The following is a 27,518-nucleotide window of genomic DNA, read 5'->3' as shown; positions in this document are numbered from 1 at the left end:
CAAAGATTTATCTGGGTAGGGGACCTTGTTCACTGTTCCATCTCATAGATCAGGAAAATTTCTAACAAGGAAACAAATACTGAAAGAGGGGACAAGGGGGATAATGGAAGAAGGGAATCAGCTCCCTTTTGAACACATTCATAAGTAGCAATAATCTTTTTGGATTATAAAATCTGCAGCCTGGAGAATTATTATATCTACCAAACTACTGGCAGAAATGGACCTAAATTCTATGGGTTTGACATAATTTTATCTGTTTACATGAACTGAGCTGTATGATGAGCTATTTTTAACTGGTGATAATGAACTCCAACAGTTTACAGGACATATGAGAAAGATGGGTCCAACGGTGCAGAGATAAGACAGGAAATCAGAAGGTTCCTCACAAAACTACAGCATGCTAAATATTTTTCATAAATGCTTTGAAAAAGCTCAAATGGAAAATATTGCACAAATGTAATAGAATATTACTAATATTATTGTACTTAGTATAAATACTGTTAGCAATAAAAGGAGATGAAGAACACAACCCTGCTTGCTATGCCATAAAATTTATATTAAGCAGAATTACCTATGAACAGAATCTTTTAAGAGTCTCATTAAGGATCAGCTATCCTTCATGCTATAATAAATGAGTAGTAACCACAGGAAAATAATCTTCCACCTGGCAGATAAATGGACAGAATGTCACAAATGGAGAACAGACAAAGACATACCAAGGACAATTTTAAAATAAAATGTGGCTGTACCAGGAGATTGTGGTTAACCGTTATCATCAGTTCCAGAAACTATTGAGTCTTTCCAGTATCAGTCAGTTTATATGTACATAAGATTTTCATTTTACTGAAAAGCATAATGCTCTTTTAGTCTCTTATGTTCTGAAGACCGTAACAGTTTCTACCATTGTTTCCTGTGGCCACGGGCTATCACTTAGTGCCTTTTGCTAGAACACATAGATCTGCTTAGTCCTTCATTTTCAAATTCATGAGACACTGGGTAGCAGAGAATAGACAAATATGAAATGTCTGTGATAATCACATATGAATTTTAGGATGTCAGTGTTTACTCTGAGATGAAGTTTTAAGACATTGGAAAAAACTGTATTTCTGTACTTGAGCTGTTTCCAACTATTTTTTGGTGCTGCCTACCTAGGCTGTGCAACTTTCAGTCTGAATAACTGTTTCCTGCAGAAATTCTAAATAAAGAGAAACTCATCCCACACAAGCTCAAAACTCGTCAGGTGCTATTTTACATCACTGCATGAATTTCTTTGACAAGGATTAGAGATGCACGGAAACAGGTGAAAAACATGAAGTTACAAAATTTAAGGTATCATTGCTGTAACTCCTTAAATTGTAAGTAAGTAGCAGAAAAGAAGAAATAATTTGTATTGTACAACTATTCCAAAGTGACAAATTGGAGAAGTACAAGGCTCCTGGCCTTTCCTGCATCCCCTTCAAAGGATTTAGATGCTTTAAAAATGATCTTGCTTTCTGAGGTCACCTGGGTCTTTCCTGCTCCTGTCCCATCAAAAGTCAGCAGCAGATGGAGAGCCCTGAGCTTGGAGAGCAAATGAGTTTGCTACCAGCTCTGCAGTGCCTAGGAAAACTAGGTGGTAAGAAAGGAGATTTTTCAGCCTTTTACAAAGCAGAGTTCACCCTCAGTGTGAATCACTGAATATTGGATACAGTCTAGTCTATGATTAGTTATGGCTTGCTCCGGAATGAAGTTCCTAATACCCATTTTGAATATGCATCATTTCTATTAATGATTTTAGAAGGTTCTGTTTTGATTTATTCTACTGAATTTGATGTGCTAATGTTTAGCTGAAGGGTTGCCATTGCTGATTTTGGATAAAAACAGTATCCATTGTGGGGCCTGGAGGAGTATGTTTTCCTCTCCTATTTGATACCTGACATTGTTTCTGCTGAAATTTATTTGCTGAGATTTCTTCAGTAACTTATTTCTATGCCATGGTTTTGATTTTCTTTCTGTTTGTTTGTTTGCTTGGGGTTTTTTGGCTGTGTTTTGATTTGCTGCTCTCTCAGTTCTTCAAATCATGCTTCCCAAGATATGACTTTAAAGCAGGGAAAGCAGTGGTGACCACAAAAATCCTTTTAAATCCAATCTTCAGGGTATTAGAGTAATACTTGAGATTGGTAGGGAATCTATACACACTTTTGATCTCTCTGTAGATAGAAAATCCTTTACAAGATTTGCATTGGATTTGCATTTTCATTTCATGAGCATATATTTTTGTTAAATTAAGAAGGAAATTATTTAGGTGTATGCGGATATTTCCTCCTCATGTTCTTGTTTGTGCTTTGAAAAACTTCTCTAGAACATTTAGTTTGATATTAGCAAGGAAAAAGAGTTGAACTGTGTATGACCAATGGCTGGGTAGTTTATCCTCTATAGTCAGTGTTTAATAGTTTTTTAATTCAGAAAGATATTATATATTCCATGCAACTGTACATAACTTACATTAAAAAGTTAGATAATAATCAAGCAGCACATAAGATGGAAGGGATCATGACTTTGTGTGTTTTACATCTATTTGTAACTGTTCCTTGTAGACTGTGAGCTCTCAAAATAGCAGGACTGCAAGCAAAGAGGGCACTTGGAAGTGTGCTGCTTTCTGCTGTCTGTATTCTTAACCATTCAATCTTTCCAGCGTGCTTTTATTGCCTTTCAGAACACAAAATATTCTTTAGCTTCTTTGGCATGGCTGGAAAAAGAATTAAAGTGATGACGAAAAGTTGATGCCTACAGCATGGGTAAGTCTATGTATGATCTCCCACTTGAGTATACACCAAAATCCCATTCATTTTCCAGGATGGAAAATGCAAATATACACAAAAGAAGAAATTAGAAAAACATGTGACTTAGAGGTGCTCAAGAGAAGAGCTTAATTGTAAGATGGAAGTCTGAGCTTATGTCTGACACACCCTGGAACACGATGTCTCAGCACAGGGCAACTGGGACAACAAAGCCTGAAGGGAAAGGGACACAAGGAGCCAAACCTGGTTGTCTTCCTTATACTGCCTCTCATGTGGGACCGTGAAGTGAATGAATCATAGAACAGTTTGGGTTGGAAGGGACTTTTAAAGGTCATCGAGTCCTACCATCCTGAAATAAGCAGGGACATCTTCAAGTATATTGTGTTTCTCAGAGCCCTGTTCAACCTGGTCTTCAATGTTTTGAGCGATAGGGTATTCACCACCTTTCTGGGTAACCTGTTTCAGTGATTCATCATCCTCTTTGTAAAAAACTTCTTCCTTATATCAGTCTGAATCTATCTTCTTTCATTTTAAAGCCATCAGCCCTTGTCCTTTCACTTCACACCTTTGTAAAAAGTCCCTCCAGCTTTCCTGTAGGCCCCCTTTAGGTACTGGAAGGCTGCTATAAGGTCTTCCTGGAGCCTTCTCTTCTCCAGGCTGACCAAACCCAAGCATCTCAGCCTGTCTCCATAGGATAGGTGTTCCAACCCTCTGATCATCTTTGTGGTCCTCTTCTGGACTTGCTCCAACAAATCCATGTTTTCTTTGCAGTGGGAACCCCAGAGCTGTATGCAGTGGATGCCAGGTAGGGTCTTACCAGAGTGGAGAAGAGGTAGAATCACCTCCCCTCACCTGCTGGCTGTGCTTCTTCTGATGCAGCCCAGGATGCACTTGGCTTTCTGCCTTGCAAGTGCACGTTGCCTGCTCATGTCCAATCTCTCCTCCACCAGCATACCCAGTTCTTTCTTGGCAGGACTGTTCTCAATCCATTCATACCCCAGCCTGTGTTGATACTGGGAGTTGCCCCACCCCAGGTGCAGCACCTTGCACTTTGCCTTGTTGATCGTCTTGAGGATCCCACGTTGAACCTCAATGACCCCCACATAGGGTTTTGTTTCAAAGGAAGAAAAACTTATGAAAAAAAGCACTATACTCATTCACAGTTATGCTGTGTGGGCAGTTAAGGACTTAGGAGCAAACTGTTGAGTTAGGCTATATGCTAGGTGTGTCCATAGGCATCCAATTAGACTGTGCTTTGGCTTTACCGTGTAACACACAATTTCCTGCAGAGCACAACAGCACTGATTCCATAACAGATGGGTAATTCTGGTCTCATGAAATCTGCACACAAGCTCTGAAATAAAACCTGATATAACAGCTGAAATGGCCACTAAAGATTAAAATTGCATCCTGTGAAGGATCTCATTATGGAGCAGGGAGTGCCAATGATAATGTCTTTCTCTGAAGCCCTGCTGTGACCCCACCTGCAACACTTCAAAGCACCCCCAAAACAGAAAGATACTCTCAGGAGTGTAGAAAAGAGCAACAGGAAGTGTTATGAAGACAGACAGATGGATTAAAAGAGGTGATGTGGAGAGAAAGAAACTGTAAGAGGCTATGAATGTTCAAATGAGGTTAAAAGTGGGAAAAAATGGATCACCGCTAGGAGCAGCATGTTGGTTTTGAATTCGGAATTTCATGCTGAATGTTAAGAAAGAAATCCTTTGCATTCTTTCTCAGAGAGCCCTGTAGAAGCATTTCCACTCTGTTCCTGCCTTTCCTTAGAATTGCACTAATAAATATTGCAGTAATGTTTTGCATTTGTATCATAGTAAGGACCAAAAAATGTTTCCACAACAGAAGACATATTGCTCTATGCCCTTTCCCATACTAATTTCCATGAAGCAAATAGAAAGAGAAATACTAACACTACATCCTCCCTAGACAAAATCAGCCAAATTATGCTCTCGAAAATACTAGGTCAGTGAAGTGCACACAGCCAAAGGCTGCTTTGTCCCATAGTGTGAGATACAAGTAAAGCAATAGTAGTTGAACATTTATATTCCTTAATGAGGTCACATTCAATATGCTGTGAGCGTTTCTGGTCACCTTAGCATAGTAAGGTCATTGTAGAAAGAAAGTGACAGCAGTGAGCAATCAGTATTGTATAATGTAGAGACTTAAGTGTTTCAGTTTTTTGCTAAACATTTGTGAAAGTGGGGTTGTGTTAAAAGGAAAAAGGAGAATTGGAGGAGTATTGAGGTGCACAAAAAACTGCCACCTATTTATATTCAGTCAGAGATAAGATCACAGGTTTGTCACTGATACAATGTGAATACAAGTTTAAAACAATGAATTCATTATGATTTTTTATTAAAGTGTGGTTATTAAGTATGGTTGCAGTCAGTTTGAATTAGATTATTGATGATTGGAAGTGGGATATTAAAAACTACTTACATCAATCCTTTCCAAACAATTTTTTTCCACCCATGGCGCAATAGCATTTTGTTATGGGTTCTATGTGCCACTTTAAATTGAGGGAATTCTGAGGACTACAAGGGCTGAAATCCAGTTTAAATTGCAGTCCTTTGGAACACACTCTCGATTCTCAGAAAAAAAATTAAATGTTTTTGATTCTGTTGCAGCTGCCTCCCACTCTCACCCGCCCCTTTGGGCGCAGAAATCCAGAAACACAGTAGGTTTATCACAGGCACGTTCTCATGTTCTCTTCCTTTGGCTGAGGACAGAAAAAAGAGGCTGAAGCAGTAGCTTGAAATCTGCAGCTGTGCATTGCCTGTCTGCATCTGTGCTAAATCCTAGAGCAGATTTTAAACTTCTTGCTAATTGCAGATAAGTTATGTAGAAAGAGTTTAATTATTTATTATTTTACAATATAGATGTACAATATTATTTTACTATATAGATTTGGTTTTAGTATTAAATAGCTCAGTTTGCTTTCAATGGTTAGCTTTACTGAGGACTACTCTGTTGTCCCTATGGATTGTCTCCTTTTGTTCTGGCAGATATGCTTATTCCTTTCAAGATGCTATTGATTTCAGTGCAGAGTTTCACTTCCACTGCTTTAAATGCATTGTGTTCTTTAAAAGCACAGCATCCACAGCTGCTGCTGTTTCTGCAGTGGGGCAGTATCACCCATTTGTGATACGCCATCATTTGTGCCCTTGTAAATCAGATGCTCAAATATTAAAGATTTTAGAGTCTTATTTTGAAAATTAAATGTGAGCATTTTTAACCTTTTGTTTACCACGCCATTAATATGATGTGTGCTGTGGTAACTATCTATTCATGCAGTAAATGTCTGTAAGCACAAAACCCAAGTCTTTTGCTTCAAATAGATCAAACTCATCTTGTGATTGACACCAGCCACACTTTATGACAGAAGACTGATAGAAGTAAAAGTAACAGAAAGCAGATAAATACATATACATCCACACTGTTAGACATCCACAGCAAACCATTCACTTAGAAACTGAAAGCAGATAAAATATTTACTGTTTAAAGAGAAGAAAAGAAAAAGAAGTGTGGCAGAGAGAGAAACATGAAGATCAACACTATGATTCACATAAATATACCTTCTTATATGAAAATCATGAGGCTCCAATGTAGTTCAGAACAGCTGATTGCAAATTGGACTATTTGAAGATTTAACCATTGAGGTGATTTGTTTTATGCAAGCTGAATATTTATCCTAATTAAAAAAAAAAATCTATGATCTATTATTCATACTCCAAGGTGAAAATTATATTAGAACTATGGCATACATAACTTTTTTTTTCACATTATCATATTTATTTCTATATTTCCAGGGTTTTAAAAAATAAAAATAAAATCATACCAATTTTGTGTGAAACACTGGGACTAGAATAATACATGTTCCCTGAGAGAAGACACTTTTAAGAAATAGGTGTTATGATGACTATAAGATTATACAAATATTTCACAAGACAGTATCCCTATCACTAGGGCTAATATTATTCAAAATAATGAAAAGTTTATTTCTTATGGTAAAACATTCAACAGATGTATTTTTTAAATTTTTTGTTGTTCTAATTGCTATATTTATTCATTTGAATGCAATAATGCATAAAATCAGACATCTCTTTTACAAATATATGCATATTCTCCCCTTAGATTAATCAGAAATAATTTTTTCTTAAACATAAGAAGTTTATCAGTATCTTGTCTTACAATCACTTCACATGACATTGTATATTTTATACATTGCATCAATTACACAGTTTTCAGAAAAAAACTACAGATAAAAAGGCTGTGCATATAGCTAATTGCTCTTTTGAGGTAAATTAAATACTTGAAAATAGAGCTGCATGGGCTGAGACCAGGCAGCTGTCCCTAGTGAGCTGTATTAAATTTTGGAGGACTGCAATGAAAAGGAAAAATGTAAAGGGGAAAAAAGATACAAATAATAAAAGAATCCATCTTCCAGCAGAGAAAATTATGAAACAGTCATAGTTTTCAGTTATGCAAATTCCTGTTTAGCAGTTGTTTTAGTGCTCTGATTTTTGTGTTAATAAACATGAGCTTTTTTCAGATAAAATAGATTTTCTCATTTGAAGAAGGTACTTGGATTAAATAGTTGAAACCAGGGAAGATACTGGAGAATATTCAATTATCCTTTGATTCATAGATTAGTTATTCTTATTAGTCTGAAAAGAATTCAGATTATTCATTCTATTTTGTTGTGCTATATATTGTCTGCATTTGATTGCTAATACATGATGAGTGTTTTCTGTAATTAAAAATCCTAGTTGTTGTAAAGAACAATGAAATATGCATAATTTCCCTTTGTCTTCTTTTTTACTTCCTTTTTTTTTTGCTTTCTTTTCTTACCTAACTCAAAGATGTTCTTAGTTTGCAATTTAGGAGAGGTAAAATGGTCTATAAATGCATCAACAAGAAAAAACCACTAAGCTTTATATTTTATGTTCCATCTAAACCCATAAGCAATCTTTCATTAGTTAATCAGATACAACTGTCCTCCTGACACAGCTTGATCAAATGCTGGAGCATGCTGACAGCTTGAATCAGCTTGAACCACCTGATTCTATAATTGGACAAACTAATGTTAATATGCCTACTTCTTCAGAGAGATAGTTAGTCTGGAGAATGAAGTCCAGGTTGGCCTCTAACCCAGAAGGGTGCTGGAATCTATCTCTGCCATCATCACACTGTATTTGTACGTTCATGATCCCCCATGCTAAGTTCATCCTTAGCAGACACTCAAAATCAGATTGCTAGAGATCATCTTGGCATAGAGATAAACACTAGATTGACAGCAAGTTATTTTGTCAGCACTTGTAATGGCCCTGGTGCAGAAGACCTGGAAGCTTGCCCCTTCCTGCCCTTGTCTGCAGGGCTACAGAGGCCACAGAGCAGCATCCCCAGTGTGGTGGCATCCACTGGAGGGATAGAGGCGAGGACAGTCTGATGCTACGGCAGCCCTCCAACTTATTTCCTCTTCCCCGAGACCAACCTCAATCAGAGATCTCCTGCAGACAACTACTGTATGCAGTGAGAATGATTTCTTTGGTCCCCATCCTTACAGAGCTTCCTAACAATTGTCTTTTGCCAGGGCTATAGACTGAAGTTTTTTTTTTTGATGTTGGTATTTTTATACAGGGTCCATGCATGAGGTACTGTCAGTTTTCATCTTTAGTTGAAAGTATTCAATGCAAGCAAGAATGCTTTAAATTTGCAATAAAGATCCTGAAACATGTAATGACTATTCTGGGGGCCAAAACTACTTGTGATCATGAGTGTATCAAGTAATCACAGTCTTGATGGAAACTTATATTGACAACTAAAATGTATTAGAGACAGAAGTGGACAGAATAGATAAGACCTAAATTGAACGTGTCCAGTATGAAATCTCCAGCAGCGACCTGACATTAAATGTGAATGCTTCAGGCTCCATATCCCAAATGTTTTCTAACTGCACTGTCAACTTGACAGTAATTTGGGCTTATTTTCACAGTGTGAAAATCAAAATGTATATGACATGATGTGAAAGTATGGCATGAAAGCATGTGAGGTTGCCTCAGGATTAAATGCTTGATGGGTGGTGCTGGAGTGTTAACTAGAGCAGCAGAAGGAAAACCTGATGTAGTTTCTTCACTAGAATCAATATTACCTTTTGGGAAGGGTCCCATAGTCCTTGTAATCACACCAATAACATTTGGAGAGAATTCCATAGGTTATGGTAGTGAAGAACCTGCGAGCTAATGAGTAATAGCAACACACAAGACTGGGACCTGGGAATGAGCTGCAGAACTAATGGCAGCTTGGCTTTGTGGCGCCCAGATAAAAACTAGGACTTGCCAGATACAGCTTAGGGCTTCTCCTTTGGTGTACAGTAAACTCAGTGTTCCCACTCTAGTTATGAGGGTGTGGCATTATGAGGCAGTTACTACTTTGGGTGTGGTTTACTCCCCAACTATAGATACCTGGAAGATGTCTGTCTGTAGCTGAATAGTTTCCTCTTCATAGCCTGTAGGGAGATGTAAGCATTTAGGGAGTGATTAACTTTATCCTATAAATGAGAGAGACAGAGCTGCCTGCTGAAAGGGGGCACTGCATTGGTTGACTCAGCAACCTCACACTGGCATCCATGGGAGGAGCTGCCGGCTGGGTAGGCTGGACTGCTACATCCGTTTTTACTAACTCTATTTTAAAACTAACTAAATAAATAAGTGTTTTCAAGCAGAAGAATGTGTGACTGCTTTAACTGGCATAACGTTTTCTCTCACTGAATAGCAATTGTTGAGAAAGGGACAAAGAAAGAAAGTCAAAAAGTATAATCTTTTTCGTTTAGAAAAGCATCACAATTACAGATGCATACAGAATGCAACAACATATTTTGTGTTGGCTACTCACTGTCTCAAAGCAGTTTAAACAGCCAAAGGAAATGACAGAACCAGGAAGATTTCCAATATGTGTTAATATTCTTGCTGCAGGCAAAGAGATGTAGCAAATTTGGTTTAGACAGTTTTGAAGGGAATCCTTCTGTAGAAGTCTAGGCATACCATATTTTATTTTATTTCGCAATAGTGTGCATACAGCATGCAAAAAAAAAAAAAAGAAGGCAAGACTTCAAACATAATTGCATATAATTTTAATTTAAAACTATAATGATCTTTCTCTTCCATAACTTTATTTCCACACAGTTTCTTGGTAGAGGAAAGAATTGGCAAAAGAGAGTTACTGAGGAGATGCACACTAAATGAGATGATTTCGTCTTTTGGGACGGGTTTAGAGACATCAGCTGAGCTTCCATTTTAATATCCAAACATGAGGAAAAAACTGTTCCCTGATTGCTGTCATTCCACACTCCACTTGCAATATGAGGATATCAACAAGAAGCCCCAAACCTCCCGACCCAAGGGAAAATAAAGCAACTGCTTGTATTGATCAAATTTTGATATGGGGAAAATATTAAACCAAATCTATTCCTCATGCATAAATGTTTCACAAATGCCAGTATACCTATTCCTTAAATAATCTTACAGGACCAAGAATATTTGACACTTTTTCAAAGTTACTTTTTCAAAGTTAATTTTCCTTTATTATTTCTAAGAAACAACCCTTGAAAAACTGAAACGGCACATTACAACAAACATGGAAAAGTAACAAAAAAGTCCGTGACAAAACCAAGTTTTGAATTCAGAATTATCCCAAATCCCATATAAATATTATTTTGTTTCTGAGACCTCTTTTTTTCCCCCTTTCTAGTTTAACTTTTAAGACTCTTTTAACTCTTGCAAACTGTCAAATAGGAAAGAATGACATGGATGCATTACCTTTAAGTTAACCACACACACTTCAAACATCTGTCTTGGTAAAGTAGCCAAGGGTCCTTTGGTCCCCTTGAAGCTCTCATAAGACAGCTGCATAACTCCTCCATGCAAGCAGAAGGCTGCATTGGAGCAGAGGTGGACTCCCATCCTGAATTACACATTTCCCTTCAACTGGATCTGAGTGCCTGCAGAGCCCTTCATAGCTACAGAAGTGAGTTACAGGCTGCTCATATTTGTCTGGTTTCCCTTCCTTTTCCACAGACATGCCTCGTTTTTGCAAAGTGTTTCATATAGTCATCACATTTGTAATGATTCCCTTTGATTTCTCTTCTGCCAAGACACTGGGATGAGTTTTCCAGCACTAGTGTAGGAAGAGAAAAGCAGAGCCCCGAGGAATTCTGCAGAAGTCTCCCCTGAGAAAACACACAAACACTTTCATGGTCAGGAGACAGTCATGCATTTATGTACGAGCGCATTTCCACCATCTTGCGGTGCATGTTCAGTTACAGTTATTGTAAAGGTCAATAAGTTATCAAAACAAAGGACATAAGGTTACCCTGCCCCTCAACCTCATCACCTTACTAGAAGTGATCATAGAAAAGAATGTCAGCATCCTGCTTTCTCAACCTCCTGTTTGGGAGGACTGAAGGCTCGTGCATTTTATTCTTATGCTTAGATAGGCACAAGAAGGTACTTCCTCTCACATCCCACTTTGTGATTTATTTTTGTTAGCCTACCTAAGACAGTTCTTTGCCTACCACCATTTTTGCAACTCTGTGGAGCCACAATCTCCTCTCTATTTTCTTGTTCCAAATGGGGCAAATTCTGAGACACATCCATGGATCACCCTTTCCAACTTGCTTATTTGGTGTTCTCTTGCAAATCTTTCCTGTAGAGACAATAGAGGGGAAAGGATAGATCTCTTCCAGATTTGACTAAGATCTTGTTTATAAAACCTAAGAAAGACCATTTAGAAACAAATTGTCTCCAAAACCTAGTAAATATTTTGCAAAAACTAGGTCACTGAAAACACACTGTCCTTTAAAAAGTTGCAATAATACCAGGGACTTAATTGGATAACCTAAAGCATGAAAATGAGGAATGTGCAGCACTGGACTTGCTCCCATTGCCAGAATTTCCTCTGGGCTCCTGAACCATGAGTGTCACCTCAGGTAAAGACTCCTCAAGATGCCTTTGTTTCTAAACTCTGCTAATGATGGATTTCACAGCTGGTCAGTTTCTTTAGCAGGTTGCTGATATCTCAATTAGCAAATCCTAACTGTGAATAACAACATCTAGATGTGGGATTTAAGCTTCTTAAACCATGCTTCTGTTGTTTCTACAGCTTCCTGCATTTTACAGCTTCCAAGTCTCAGAACCATCACTTCATCCTGCATTGCACACAAGCATCAAAAGTTAGTTTTAGCTGAATCAAAAAAAGAAGCTGTGAATAGGGAAAGAGTGTATTATCATCTCAGCTGGATCGATTTTACAGCCCCTTTAGTGTTCTGTCACTTAGTGCAGGTTCAGTACTGAAGAACCCAATATGAGGTAAGTGCGAGTCTTTTAATTGGGTGGGGATGTTCAATCCAGCACTTGCGTAATACTGGAAGCTGTTTGATCACAAGCAGAAGGTTTGCCACTTGAGACAAAGTGACAGCTCTCCATGCCCCTCTTTTTGTTGGATTAGGCCCTCATTACGTTTTAAATACTACTCTTCCCCAAAATATGGGAGCATAGGCAACCACCTAAAGATATGCTGCTGCTGCTCACATGGTAGTCACAGGTTGAAAATGTATCCTTTCATCACAGGAACAACTTCAAGATGACCACACAGCTCTTCTTTTGACACTTGGCACTTCTTTATAGAGACACCTGCTTTGTCTTCAATCTTCAGTAGAAAACTGAAGAGTGTTGTAGGTTAGAAGTATACAGTGCAGTAGTTCCTCACAAAGGGCAAAGTGGTAAAGTAGTGGTGGTCATGAAATATGCATGTGAACAATGTGCTGAGTGGAAATGTAAGGTATTAATGTCCCTATTTCATTTAGGCTATTGTAAATCCATAAAGAATTCTTCAGAATTATCTGGACTTGTAATGTGAGACAGCAGAATAAAGTATCCTTAAATCCTAGGAATATAAATGATGTCAGAGTGGAGTCTATTATTTCAGCATAAATATTGACACGTTTGATTTTTCCCCCTTTACTACTACCTAGTAGAAAAGCTAAAGAGAAATTGCCAAGTATAGTTTCTTACTCTACATAAAATACTTTTTATTTTAGTCTAGGCTATCTGATTTGCCCACTGTGTTGTTCAGGACACCATATCTAATCATACTTACATTCTCACAGCACAGCAAGAAAGGAGAAACGCTTTAAAAATCAAAGGCATGGTCAGTACAGACTCTAAGGAGAGGCTAAATTAAAATTTAAACAATATCAAGAAGCACAGTAATCCTCAGAACTGCAGGATGATTGTGGAGTAGAAAGTCTTAAAATAGTTCTGACACTGATTTCAGAAGTAATTTCTGCATGGTGTTGAATTAGAACTAGGCTAGTATTTTAGATGTGTTGCTCTGTGTCTCTCAGTTGGCTCCCTCCCTTGCATGGCACCACACCCGCAAAAATTTTCCCTCCCTACCAGATCCCTCCATCCTTTGCAAGCAGACCTCCTTCTGGCCCTGTTCACTGCCAAAGGATTGCAAGGAAGTGACAGGATGACTCTGGCCTCACACCATGTTTCAGATCAGCCTCCTCTCATCATGGAATCATAGTGAAGTTTTGAGCTGGCTTTGCCATTTTAACATTTCCCAGAGATCTCCAACATCACTGGTGGTGAATCACACTTTTAGCCAGCATTAGAGAACACTGTTCTTAGAAACATTCCTCTGTGTGGATAATTTCTGGTTGTAAGGATAGGATACTTAGCCTTGCTTAGAACTTCTAACAGTGAATATAATTTTGGCTTAATGAACTGTGAACAACTTTGCAAATTTTTTAATCCTGTGGAAAGACTGCTTGGCTATTTAAGGGTTTGACCACAGGAACTGCAAAAAAAATCGAGTCCCAAAATGTCCATCCTGGGAGATGTGGAACTGATTGAAGGAAAACACTTTCTTGAAATTGGCCTCCTTTATGGGTCTGCCCTTTCCCTTCTGGCTGGCAGACACAGTGATCACAGAGAATGACCAGCATTACTAAGGAGGTGGGAAAATTATAATAAAGATACAGATCTCCTCAGATAGTTCCATCAGCAGCAACATCCAAATAATTCACAAGCTTGTATTGCTATACATTTCTCTTTCATCTTGGTGCTAATGTAGTTAACATTAATTATAATGCTTTGTTACACTACAATGACAATTAGCTATCCTTTTTTGAGTTTGGGAAATCACAAGGAATTTAGCATGCTGTTGAAGATCCCCTGTCAGTCTACATGCACCTCCATACACTCTGACCTCACTGGTTCATTTTTGGGAGAGGATTAATCGCTAGTTCTTTTAATTCAGCACCCAGTTGGATAACATGAAATGATTCAAGGGGGTGAAAAAAAGTAATTATTGTGCAAATTCTTCACCATCATTTGTTTGGGCTCTATCACAACATGATACCTGTGTGAGCTTTTTACTGTGAATAAATTACTATCTCCTCAGCCCAGAAAGAGCTGAGGTAGAAAGGATCTAACTCACCAGGACTGGCACAGCACTATCAAGTACACCTTTCAGAAGGATATTATTACTTCTGTAAGTCAGTAATAGTTTTGGTTCAGATGATAAAATCTTTGTCTACACGGTAATTTGTTTTTTTTGAAGGTGATGTCCTTAATTAACATACTTCAGTTCAATTAATATTTATAACATTTTGCCCAAGAATTTTTTTCCTGCATTCCATTTAATTCCACTTATTCAAACTCTGAAATCACATTGCTTTAGAGACACAGTGCACAATGTTTGCACTGTCTCAACTAAATGCTTTGGTTTTGTTTGGTAGTACCTTAGTAAAATAAGCACTTTCTATTCATTACCTAAATCAGTGACTGGAACATTTTGGTGCTTTGCTGCTGTTTGGTTATATGTACTGTCATACAGATAAACGTATCTGGTAGACTTAACAGAAGTTAATCTTTAATAAATGACTGTCTTATAGGAACTTCATCTTAACTGTGAAATTAATAATAAATGTTTTCAAATAGACTCTTTCCAGCATAAGGTATCTTGAATCATTTATAAGTTGGGTCCCTTCAGTAAGTCTTTTCATGTTTAATGCATTAAGTTGGAGTATTTGTTGCATTTCTGAAAACAACAAAGAATGAGGTTCAAGAGAAAAATCACCAAGGGTTTCAATGAAAGGAAGACCACGTATTTTAGGTCATACACAATTAAACGGGGGTAGAATGTGCATTTAGGTAGAACCTTAAATAAAACCCTATGCATCCCATCCTCAAGCAAAGGCTTAGGCTTTGCATTCACATCTGAAACATCACTTCTCCAGCATTCTCTCATTATGCAGAGCAAACTTTTGAAGAAGCTCTTAAAAAGTTGTGATGGGCTCTTTGCCCTAGCACAGACAGCAAATAACTAATCCTACCTACCTGCTGCCTGTCTCCTCCCCTCCACTTCGAGGAGGCTCCACAGGCACACCTTCTGGAATGTCTCTGGACTTCTCTGGTGAGCCCTTCCGCCAGGACTGTTCAAGTAGGTTGAAAAAGGGTTGTTTAATTCACCTCTTTATAAACTGCATTAAGTCTGTGGGCAATCTGGCTCCTAATGATCATTAAATCACAGAATCATAGAATGGTTCCACTGTGATACCAGGCCCTGATATAATTTTATCTTATACGAGGCAGCAGAATGTAGCTGTGGATGAACAAGCTCTTTGCCTCCCCACCAATGAACCATGCAGAAACTGTGGTAAAGTAGCAGCTCCGTTTTTCCATTGTCATTCCTGAACTTGAAATATTTCTTCAATATAGCACAGAAGATCCCAGGATCACAGCAGAGTCAAGAATTACGTCTGTAAATCAGAGGAGATGCTTGCCAGCTGGACAGATAAGGGAGGGTGGATGCTGACAGTGATTGAGATTTCAGACTTGCACAGTATTTGATATCGTCGGCCTTGCAAAGCTCTCTAGTCACTGTACTGGCACATTCCTATCTGGATAATCTTCCTATGCACAGAGACACAAGTGCTGATTTAGACATTGCGTATTCTGCCAAGCATTGAGACAGCTGGAAGTTCAGTGTCCCAAAGTGCAGCACCCTGGGGTCCTCCAGGCTGAACCAGATCTTTCTGTTTTCTGCATATATACACAAAATGGCACATGATGTATCAAATCTTCTCTAGGCACCGTAGTTGAAATTTGTAAGAGTCTTAAAATGAATAATTTTTTTCTCAACAGCCTGACTAAAACACAGTGATCTTCAGTAAAGATTTAGAGGTATAGAATTCCTTCATTGATTTGATAATTTCATTATGCTTGGTTAATAAATCATTGTATCCAAGCGCTAATATTAGTTTGCAAGAGATGCCTTTCATTGGTTATGTGACTCTCGTGCAATAGTGTTTTAATTAAACACTCTGGATGTATGCTATAAAAATAGATTATAGACATCTCTCAAATTCACACAGAGTCATTTGAACTTTTGCTTCAAATTTCAATTGTTTCCAAACTCTCGAGATCTTTACTATATCTGATCAGCTGCAGTTGTGATACTGTAGGTTTTTCTGCCACTGTTTAAATAAACAATGATACAAAACATATGTCTTGGAGGACAATCTAATTTCAGATTCGTAATAGCTGTATATTCATAGACAGTAGAATTAATACTATTTTCACTTCTATTATACAGAAAGAAAATTATTTAAACTGAGAGTTTGAGAAGAAAATGAGTACAGGATTATATGTGTTACCCTCTGTAACAGAATCTGATGTAATCTTTATGGCTCCTCAACAGTTCAATAGGAGGAATATGCAGAGGAAAAAAAGTGGTTCTGCCCTCTAGTCTTCCCACTGCACCCTTTAAGTATAAAATTCTCTCCAAATGTAAAAATTAACTTTTCCTTTCTAACTTCTTCAGCCATTAGACCCCATGAAATGTTACTGTTTTGGTTTTTCTCTTGTTGAGAACATTGGTAGGCCAGGGCAGCAACAAAGGAAAATCGGAAACAATTTTTAGTCCTACTGCTTGCTCAGAGTTGGTCCAAATTGATGCAAATGACTCTGCAGTTTGCAGCAATGTTCTAATACAAACCGCTGCTTTAAGTCATTGCTTAATTAATACTCACTTTACTTATCCTGCAAGGTGGCACTTGTTTTCTGGCGGCTGTGTTAAACCAAGATCCAAAGTTTTCACAGTTTTAGAGGAAGTAGCCTCCCCCCAGCCCTTCTGCCTCCTCCTCATCTGTCTCCCTTCCCCCTTGCCCCCCACCCCGCCCCCTGCGATATATAAGCACTCAAGCTTTAACCAATACTCAACACGTACAAACATTTTTTTCCTGACAGAAAATGCAGCCATTCTTCACTTATTTCAGTTGCTGGAGATGGGAGAGGTAAGAGTCACATTGTTATTTTCTCTAAGGAGCATCCTATAGATTTAAACACATTTATTTGTGAACATAGACTAATTTCAAAATCCCTGTTCTCCAACATGCTTTACAAAGAATATAGTCTAACAACTGGAGATAACATTAGTAAAGTGCAGCAAAGCCTATTACATATAAAGTGAGAAGTCAATACCATCTTCATAGTCATGAAGGAAAGAAACTATCTTGTGTGAAAACTCAGCTTTGATTTTCCCCAGGGCTATGAGAAATGAACCATCAAGGATTTAGCCATGCCAGATTAAGATTTTATTGCTCCTAAGCACCAGCCCAGCCTGACTGGCCATATGCCAGGGAATGCAGTTTCTTGGGAAAGAGAGAAATAGCATTTTTTTGGGATGGGAAAACTGCCTACCTCAGTTGCAGTCTGGCAACCTTGTTGAATCCCACCCTATCAGCAGTTTAAGGCATCATGGTGGCATACAAAACAAATACTCTATTTTGATGCTCCTCCATGAGCAGTAGTAATTTCCAGGCAAAAGCAAAATTTCCCACATGCTACTTCTTGTCAATGAGAAAGTAGAGAGGAAAAGGAAATGTGCTTCCAACTGATTTCCTAAGTCACCATCACCTCAGGTGTGAAAGACTATGCAGGCTTACTCTGGGCTAATAGTGCAAACCATGTTTAGATGAGGACTGGCATTTTAGCTATCACATCCTGCTTAACCAGACTGATGGTGGGGGTTTTTTCCACTTAGTGTAGCAGAGCCTGGCAGCAACTTGATCACAAAATAACTTTTTTCCTTGTGCTGCCATCAAGCAGCAACATTACACAGTAGAGAATGTCTCCTACAAGAACCTATAGTGCTTTGGGTTATGTTCTTAAAGATGAAAGTAATGAAGGTAGTGGTTGGGGGGAAAAAAAAAGGAAAGCAATATTACCATCTAGAAGCTTGAAAGAGGGGCAGAAGAAGGATACAAAGTCAGGAATGAAGATTACATTTGCTATTGTATACTAATAAACTTCAAAAACAATTCAGAAAAGCTGAAGAGGAATAATTCAAAGAAAACAATCAGTAAGGAATTTACACTGAAATAAACAAACAAAATAACTAGACAAAGCTGGCAAGACAAGTTGTTGAATTGCCATCCTGGGACATATCAGTCTATGTGAGATGGCTAAAAATAACTAACTCAACCCAGGCAGATGCAAAGGGATGGAAATGACAAGTTTCGTCAATTCAGTCTGCAATGTCACTCCCATACATTCTGTCATTTTGGTTTCCTGGAGTGCAAGTCACATTTTATCTCACAGATGACAATCAGATTATTTCCTATCACAAAACCAACACTATCTGATTCATATAAACAACACCTATCTTAACTGCCATCTAGCATTATTTTTTTTCATTACAAGAAACTCTATTTCGGCTGTTTGCAGTTTGTTGGTAAGCCTCCCTTGGTCCTGGGCTGGGTCAAAGTTCTGAGATCACCAGCGCGGCAGTACACAACTTGTTACACCTGAAAGTTAAGCCAATGTCTACCAGGCACAACATGCTAATCTCACTCTTAGTACTCCATTTGGAGCTTGGTGTCCTGCTCCAAGCTCCCCAGTGTAAGGCAAACATGAAGGTACTGGAAAGAGTCGGGCAAAGGGCTAGAAAAATTATTAAAGCCCAGAAGCATCCCTCATACACAGAGGCCAAAGGAACTGGAACTGTTCAACCTGGAGGGTGAGGAGGAGACTCAGGGGGATCTTATCCATGTGTATCAACACCTGAGGTGGGGAGTGGAGAAGATGAAGCCAGCTTTTTCTCAGTGGTGTTCAGTGTCAGGACAAGAGACAGTGGACACAAAATGAAATACATAAATTCCATGTAAATATGGCATAAGATTTTTTTTTTTTTTTTATTGTTGTGAGGATTGCCCAGAGAGGCTGTGGAGTCTCCATCCTTGGAGATGTTCAAAACCCAGTGTATATGATCCTGAACCATCTGTTCTCACTGACCATTCTCTGAGCAGGGCAGTAGTACTAGATCATAACCTTTCAACTTCACCTATCCTGTGATTGGTATATTCTGTAAATGCAAGGGAAAAAAAAGTCTGTCTTAAAATGATGCCATGTAATTAAAATGGTACATCATTTCACTATCCGCAGTTCCAGAATATGTTTTTCGCTGGACACTTTATCATAGCACTGTTAGAACACTGGTTTTTTTGCATGTTGTAGCACCATTAAACTAATAACCCACATCTGTAGATTCTTCTATTTTACTACTTCCTAGTGTACAACAAGTACCAGGGTACTTCATGAAAAGCAATATGTGTTGCTCGATTTTCCATTACTGATAACATTTTAAATATATATAAGCTTCAAAGCATAGTCACATTCAGGCTCTTTGACATGACAAATATTAACTGAAGACTGAGTAAAAAAAGACTTTCTGTTAGTCTCTAAACTTGAGTAGTAGTGAGATGTTTTCCCTTCACTTGAGAGTAAAATCCTGCCTGGGATGAAGGGGAAATTTGTTATTGCATTCAGTAGGGCTGGAACCTTGCAAATAATCAGTTCTGATATACACTTTTAAAGTAATGGGCAAATGGTCCACATCAGTCTATATAAATTCTGTGGAATGCTTTCACAGATTTCTCCAGCTGACAAAGAGCTAAGAATAATTAAATTTACTTTAGCTAAAACTTGTACTGTTAAGCCCCTAAAAATGCTCTAGGATTCCCTACAATTAAGATTCCAGCAGAGCCTCAACCAAAAATGTATGCAATGGAGATCCTAACCATCCTTTCTTCCTGCTCCCAGTTAGTTCTAGCTGATGACACTAATTACACATGAAATTTCTGAGACTGGTACAAACTGAAACTGCCTCTCCCAATGTTCCTTCCTCCCCATCCAGAGTGATGGAGCAAGGTTTTGGGGTTTCCTGGTGGATGACTAGTTGCAAGAAAAGCATGAAGAAGGCACAGCAGGAGCTTTGGCTCTAGAATTCCATCAACAGCCTACCAACTCTTCAGCATGTTCTGCTGTCCTGTGGGCACCACCAGAAACAAGTTGTTTGGCACAGGGTGTGATAGAGTTTTCACTCAGCTGAGCCCAATTGATTTTTAAAGAGTTTGGATGACTTGTAAGAGCATTGCAGGCAAACATCTGGCAGCTCAGGACCGGGGTGAAGAGATGCAAGGCAGAAACATTATGGTGAGGTGGATAAGCAGAAGGCTTAAGCAAATGAAATTAAAATCCTTTTAAGTTTGGATTAAAATAAATCTATTTTCAGGTTACCTTGGCAGTTTTATATCAGATCCCTTATCTGAAGCAAAGCAGAGAACAGAGTAATGCTGGTACAACTGGAGGCACAATTGTATACAGTGACTTTCTTCAGCATGTACTGTAATGACACTTTAAATCCAGCTTGTTACAAGATGTACTCTTTGATTGTATCCAGTCTGTCATTGGCTTCCAAAATATGTAAACTTTCTGAGAACACACTGAAGTACAATGACATTATAAATATATATATATATATTTATATATATATAAATGAGCCAAAAATGTCAGAAAATTGATATCTCAGATGGCACAAATTTTAATCCTGTTTAAAGTGTTTCAAACAGTGAATTGTATCATCTTTTATTGTAGCTAATAACCATTCATTATAATGAAAACTCCAAAAGTTTCTGACATCATCTCATGATATTCCCTTATGCCAGTAGGGCAAACTTTCCAGTTTTTGTATGGAAGAGAAATCCATGTGGAAGTCTGGATTTAAAGTAGTTATGATCACTGTCACAAGGGATAGAATATATATGAAGTAAAGGTACTACCCATCCTAGGTTTAGTAATTTTTAATTTATTTTTAATTTTTAATTATTAATCGTGAATTATGAGAAAGACCGAATAACCTGCAGTTGTTTCTATGCAGGAGAAACAAACAAAAAAAATCCCAAACAACAAAAGCCAGTGATCATATTCATAGGCACAGAAGTATTCTGTGAAGTGATAACCTTACAGTACAGGATAAGTAGTAATGGGGAGAAACAGCAGGAAGAAAGATTCTGTTTAGATAATAGGAAAAAATTATGTTCTTTTGCAGGTCTGTTTCCAGAGTAATAGAGATTTAAGGATTTTCATAATCTGGCTTTTATATTTACAATTGAATTCTGAGTTTTGCCAAATAATTTTGATCTATAGCTCCCAAGATCCAAAGAAACCCAAGTCACATTTACAGGAATTGCAGCCATAGCCTGGGTAACAGAGGAGCTCCTGCCATTGCCTGGTGAGTCATAAAAAATAACCAACACACATGTGCCCAAACTCTCTTTCATCTGAACTAAATGTGTGTTTGTATGGAGATATCATATCCAGATATTATACCCAGATGTGTAAGGTAATAATGTTCTACATTAATGACAAGTACTAATTTTTATACGTATGCATGTGTGTGCACATCTGCAGAGGTGAAGCTGGAAACAAGCAGCAGATATTTAAAGGTAAATTTGCACTATCTGTGTCTGGTTTTACTATAAAAATAAATTATCAATGTTGCTGAATTTCAGTTGAAGTCCCAATAAAAAGTACATCCATAACAACAGATTTTTTCATGTAGAAATCTTTTTAGAAGCTGAAATTCCATTTTTTCTTGTTGTTAATTTGTTTGGAGGAGGGGATGAAGATTTTCAGATGTAATTATTTAATTGCAGACTTGCAGTTACCCTGCTAAAGACAACACATAATTAAGAAAGCAGAATATTGGTAAACAATGGCTTTCTTTCAGTTGTAAAAAAGGGAAGAGTTATTTTTAGTAAAAATTTTCAGTTGCTTCCAATGGTTTTATTGAATATATGCAGTTTAAAAACTCTAATTTTAAAAACTGCTTATGTTTTTATAAGTTACAGTAAACACAAAGAATATTCTGGCATTAGTCACACACCAGACCTATGCAATGGGGTTGCTGATGTAAATACTTCGGAAATAGTACGGTAGCGAGTCCAAAATATGAAGACAAGGAGGTTAAAACCTTCTCAGCAAATTGGACATATTTTGGCTACAGTCCTCAGTTACCATCAGTAAGAGGCGAAGAGAAAACACTGCCCAGGGACTAAAGAGAGTTTAGCTCAAGAGGATGCTCTCTAGTCCAGGACAGCGCTGCCAAGAGGCAGCATGGCAGGAAGGCGTCTCATTCTGCCACGCACAGCAGTGTCCTGAGTGCGTCTTGGCAGGCTGGAGCTGCAGAGGTACAAGCTCTGCAGTAGGTGCACAGAGCTACAGTCAATGCAAACAGAAATTAAAGTTGTGGTTATCATATAGATATGCTCACAAAAACTTGAGTTACAAAATCTATGCTCATTAGAGGGGTTGTCATCAGAAGCTTTTCCTTTAGTCACAGGAAATACCTGTTGCTGCTCCCACAGCTGCGGGGGGAGAAGCAGGATCCGTGAGGAGTGATGAAGGTTTTGTGCTGATGGCCACAGTGCTCACACTGAACCAAAGATGTATGTTACCTGGGCAGCAATGCCGGAGAAATGTTTTTTTCCCTGTTACCATGGTGATGGTTAGACCAGACCGCTAATGAGATCTCTGATGGGCCTGGCGACATAATAGCATATGTGGCAGGCTGGATGTGGGACAGCAGTCCTGTATATCAGGCATCTACTTACCAGAACTCTTCTAGCTGACATGTGATAAAGGTGGTAAAAGGACTATCTAAGCTGTGTTCTTTTACTTCGAGACTGACTTTGGTTCAAAACTGGATATTTCTCATCCTTTTTGAGCTAATACCTGACACTAACGCCATCTGTAGTATTATTATACCCTCCTATCTACTATTTCAAATTTTATATTAGTCTGCTTATTATAAAGATCCAGGAAAAATCACTATGATAGAAACATCCTACATTAGGTCTGAAAAGAAAACATTAAATCTTTCTTAAGGTGTAAATTCTTTTAGCGATCACATCATTTCAACGCTTTAGCTTCTAGCTGGAGCACTTCTAGCTTCCAGCATTTTTAATATGGTTTCCTGGAAAATCAGAGGAGATAAGCACATGTGTCTGAAACCAAATCATTTCATCTGTAGTGGAATAAATACAGAGAAAGACTTATGTGCTTATTTCATTAGTATATACTGTTGCAAAATAATTAGTATAATACATATGAAAGTATTTTGCATATTTTTTTTTGTGCTGTAAGTCCAGATTTACTTTTTTCTTTTGAAGTAGAAGAGCATGGGAACAATATTCTACTTCGAATTTTATAGGTAATATGATATTCAACAGCCTTCTGAACACAAAATCCTATGTGGGTGGACACAGAGATATGAAGCTGGGATTTCAGGCAACATAGGGGGGCAGAGGTTTTGAAAGCAATAGAGCTGAAGCAGAGAGAGCAATGAAAGCAGGAAAAAAAATCACAGCAATTTCTACTGTTGCAGATGATAGGCACTTAAGGACTTCAGTTTGAGAACTCTCTCTGCTGCATATGATCCTATAATCAGACCCACTATAGACTAAGGAATGCTTTGCCAATAGCAGCCATATTTCTCCAAGCAATTTTACACAGGCTGCTTATAATTCACATTTTAAATCTAACAATGACCTATTTTGAATTATTCAGTTTGGGTAATTACTCTGCAAAATGTTAAGGCATAATGCTTTGGTTCATTATTTACACCAAATGCCACTGGACATACCCCAAGAATTATCTGAGCCCAGTTCCACTAGATAAATGTAAAATATCTGTGATAACAGTTACTCAATCAGCTACTCAAGTCATTGTTCTCTTGGGAAAAACAAAAAGACAGGACAGGGAACACATTAATGAAATCTAATCCTGCAGTAATAATAGGTTACCTCAACCACCTGCCTGCTATTAAGTACATATCCTAAATCAATTATATAGCTCATTACACAATCACTGTTCAAGCCATATAGTTAAATGCATCTAAACACTCAGATAAAAAAGAATGCATCTAAACTAGAGATGTGCACTAGAACTTAAGAAAAGGCTAATTAAGAAAATAATCTGTTCAGTAATGAGATATAAACCTCTTATTCCTTTTTTTCCCCCCTTCACTTAAAAGCAAAGTCATCCATAACTCTTAAAAAAGGCTATAAAAAGGTACTATGGAAAGCAGTTTCTACAGTGAATGATTCTTAGACTCAGGTGTCTGGAATACAAAGATTAGATCACTGTCTCTGTTGAAAGGGTGCTCTCCGGAGGAGAGATTCTACATGTATTAGGTTATTAAAAAAAAACCAAACCCCCCACAAAATACTGGAGAAATAGTTCTCTGTGGGCTGGTTTGTTTTTTTTTCTCCTATGAATCATATTAAAAAAAAAATCTGTCCAATTATACTGAATTATTTGATTCTATGTGTTCATTTACTGTAGAAATTTTTCACTAGGTGTGAGAATAAGAATAAACTTGGTTTCATAACCATCTCATTCCCTTTAGATGAATTTAAATAGAAATTTGAAATACTGGAGGCAGGCTAATCACAGCTAATTTTCCGAAGAAATACTCCAGGGATTATACTTCATTATTATTACTAGCTGTTATGTGCAGTATAATATCATCTAGAAGCTTTACTTATGGACATGAACCTCGCCCATTGCTATACATGTTAACTCTGCACCACACTAATAGCTGGAGGCAGGTAAGAAGTAGGAATGTTTGTGTTGATTTCAACAAGTGCTGAATTCTGCATTTCTAACATCAGCACTATAGCTGTTTCAGTTCTCTTTAATAATGCTGCAGTTAAAAATAAATAACAGAAAATGTTAGCCTTTCTCCATTCTTAGTCTGGGGAATACACACTGACTGTTTTATGTTGTAGAAAATGTGTTTGCAAAGCTAAGATCCACCTTGCTGCATTTCACAGAGAATTTTTGTCAAGTTCTATAAATCAAACTATACAAGCACCAATTCAGTGCTCTACACTCAGCAATTGTTTATGCTAGCTGTTACCTTATGTCTGAATTTTTGGTCCAGCTTTTCTTCTTTACCTCTTTCAAATTACAAAATTTCTTCCCAACATTTTTCCCTCAAAGCATTTGGTAAATATGCACATCAGAATTGTACAGGGAAATCCTACTAATGCTCTGACTGTGGCCATCTCCAAAAACAACATTATCTCCCTCCTTCTACTCATTAGTCCCTTGCCTATTCATCCGGGAGCTGTATTCAACCCTTCTGTCACATCCTCTGTCAGTAACTGGGCTGCTTTCTCCCTTGGACTCGGATAATTTACAAGTCATTCCTTTCCTTACAAGTGTATCATCTTCACTTCTACAGGTACCTGCTTCTCTCAGATATAGATTTTCACATTTCTCTGTGTTTAAAACCTCCATTTTTTTTGAATGGAGTCTGTCTCATCATGTAATACAGAGCCTTCTATGTGAGGAATCACACTGCTCATCCATCAGTCCTTGTGGCATTTACACTTGCCTTTTGGACAATGTTTATTATTGACACCTTCATTGATGAAAATGTTCAGTGTCAGGTTGGTCTTAATACTCCTAGAATCTCTATTTCAAGACAAATACCTGGTGGCAATACTTTTATTTCATTATTATCCATTTAACATGAATTTTATCAGTGCTCTAGAGTGCTAATGTTCTCATGGTGATACTAAGCCTATTAAAGTTTATAATGTTGTTGCTATTAACCAATTTTCTAACCTCAAAGAATGGAAATAGGACTTACTCTTTAAAAACTTTTGTTGAAGGACTTCTGCTGTACTGTTACATTTTGATTTTATTGTCAGCTACTGCTCCTACCAAGCTCCAACCTTTTCCCTTTAATTTCAGTTGGGTCAGCCAACGGTTCTTTAGGCCCTTGCTCTTTTCAAATTCAGGGAATTATTCTACTTCTCTGTGAATTTCCGTAATATATTCAAAGAGCAAAGATTATCTCAAACTGATTGGATTCAATTTGTCAAAACTGGCTGATATTTAAGATAGCTGTCTCTCGATAGATGTGAATCACTTCTCCAGGGTACTAAAAAAATGGAAAATGTATATTCTTCCTCTGAAAACAAATCACACAACTCTGTTATTTTTCAAATAAAGGGCAGAAACATTTATTAAGCATGTATGTTTTTTTCACCATTTATGAATAATTTTACTTCTTCATTCCTAGCATACCTTCAAAAATATCCTTACTTCTCCGGACATGAATTTTTGCCTGTATTTAGTTACATTTCTATCTGTATTGCATATAGTAAATTCCAAGTAATATCAGTTCCCCTCTATTTCCACTTTTGAGTATTTAATAAAGATTTTATTGTTTTTAAAGTTCCTTTGCAATTGTTATTATTGGATTATCTCTGCAATTTTCTTCTTCCTAGGGGAAGTGACAACTTCTTCCTACTAAAACTTGACCCTCTATATTTCCCTTTCCACAGTTTGTTCCTATTTAAAATTTTCGTTTATAATTTACTTACAAGACTTCTCAGTAAAGAGAAAATCGATCTGGGATTACTTAGCTAATGCTTCAATTCAAACACATTTTTGATTCTGATTCTCTGGAGTAATCAATAACTCTCAAAAAAGTACACTGTTATAGAATTCCAATAACCACCACCGCTCTTCTGCTCTGTTCTTCTAAGAAAGTAATTGACAATGTTATTTTGACAAGTTTTACAGATCTGCATGACTTCAGACTTCGTTGTTTTCTTTTTCTCTGCCTCACCTCACTTTAAAAAGAGGAATAAAATAATCATAGAATCATAGAATCATAGAATCAGATGTGTCGGAAAGGACCTCTGAGATCATCAAGTCCAACCCCTGATCCACTACCACCACAGTTGCTAGACCATGGCACTAAGTGCCACGTCCAGCCTCATCTTAAAAACCTCCAGGGATGGAGAATCCACCACTTGCCTGGGTAGCCCATTCCAATGGCTGATTACCCTCTCTGTAAAGACTTTCTTTCTAATATCTAACCTAAACCTCCCCTGGCGCAGCTTAAGGCCATGAACTCTTGTCCTGCTGCTGATTGCCTGGGAGAAGAGACCAACCCCCACCTGCCTACAATCTCCTTTCAGGTAGTTTTAGAGAGCGATGAGGTCTCCCCCGAGCCTTCTCTTCTCAAGGCTAAACAACCCCAGCAACCTCAGCCTCTCCTCATAGGACTTGTGTTCAAGTTCCTTCACCAGCCTAGTTGCCCTTCTCTGGATCTGCTCCATCACCTCAATATCCTTCCTGAACTGAGGGGCCCAGAACTGGACGCAGCACTCCAGGTGTGGCCTCACCAGCGCTGAGTACAGGGGCAGAATCACTTCCCTGGTCCTGCTGGCCACACTGTTCCTGATCCAGGCCAGGATAGGACTTGTGCTCAAGTCCCTTCACCAGCCTC

Source organism: Manacus vitellinus, unplaced genomic scaffold, assembly GCF_001715985.3.
Source record: "Manacus vitellinus isolate BGI_N305 unplaced genomic scaffold, ASM171598v3 scaffold_1_pilon, whole genome shotgun sequence".
Lineage (NCBI taxonomy): Eukaryota > Metazoa > Chordata > Aves > Passeriformes > Pipridae > Manacus > Manacus vitellinus.
This window is presented reverse-complemented; position numbering follows the sequence as displayed.